Source organism: Pteropus vampyrus, unplaced genomic scaffold (assembly GCF_000151845.1).
Source record: "Pteropus vampyrus isolate Shadow unplaced genomic scaffold, Pvam_2.0 Scaffold189, whole genome shotgun sequence".
In the NCBI taxonomy this organism is placed as follows: Eukaryota; Metazoa; Chordata; class Mammalia; order Chiroptera; family Pteropodidae; genus Pteropus; species Pteropus vampyrus.
The window spans coordinates 959,945-961,125 of NW_011888970.1; positions in this window are offsets into that span (position 1 = coordinate 959,945).

Genomic DNA, 1,181 nt, shown 5'->3' on the forward strand with positions numbered 1-1,181 from the left:
GAGGGCCAAGGAGACACGAGACACGTCAGGCCAGGTAGGCACACCTGGGGGACTAGCGAAATCTACGATCAGAGCAGAAGCACCTGGGGGTCACATGTCACAGATGTGTTGGGCGTCCAGGGTCGAGGCAGACATACCTGGGAGTTAGTGTGACATCCAAGGTCAGGTAGATCCCATTCCGGTGCACGGGGCTGGGGTCTTATGTGGACAGACCAGGTAAGCATAGATCCACCTGGGGAGCTAGAGATACCCCAAGTCTGGGCGGACATACTGGGAGTTAGATGTCGCAGGTCAGTGTAGATGCACCTGCAAAATTAGGGCCATGTGCCAGGTCAGGAGGACACGTGAGGTTAAAGGAAGTCAGTCGTCTGTCTTGTGTAGACACCTTGGTGGTTTGGGAGACATCGTGCTTACGGGGGCACGGCTGAGGAAACGGGGAGACGGCGTGGGCGCCGGTGACTCTAGGGCCTCAGGCGCCGTCAGCAGGTCGGGCGCAGACGCGGGGCTGCGGGATCTGCCCAGGGATCTGCCCAGGGATCTGCCCAGGGATCCGCCCAGGGATCTGCCCAGGGATCTGCCCAGGGATCTGCCCAGGTTGCCGTAACCGCCCGAAGGGCAGACCACACCCAGAGCATCGGCCAGCGCGAGGCGGCCCTCCCGTCGTCCGTTTTTAACAACTCATGGGAGCTGTGGATTCCCACCCCATATGCCACAGGATCGAGGGGCGTCGCCCAGCGTGGCTGCGGAACCAGCGGGAGCCAGTGGACCCCTGAGTGGTGGCTGGGGGGACCCCGGAGAGACCCCCTGGGCAGAAGCCCTCAGACAGGGACCATGTGGGAGCCCACGGTCGCGGGCGGAGACGCCGGCCCGGCCTTGGGGGGAACAAGAGCTCGGCTGCTCAGGAAATGGGAAGAGGAATTTGTCACCACGCCCCCCCCCCGACACTGCGGGGGCTGAACCAGCCGGTGGCAACCTCCCCTCAGGAGACAGGGAGAGTGGCGAGGGTCCCCAGCCGTGCTGGACACTGCTGGAGAACTCGATTCGCAGGAAGGAGGTCAGCGCAGGGGCGGGCAGGGGCATGAGAGGGACGCGGGCTCTGCCCACCTGCCCGCTTCGGGGACGGCCTGACGGGGGAGCCGCCAACGCCTGTGCGCTGAGCCCGCCCGCCCCTCCCCGCGCCG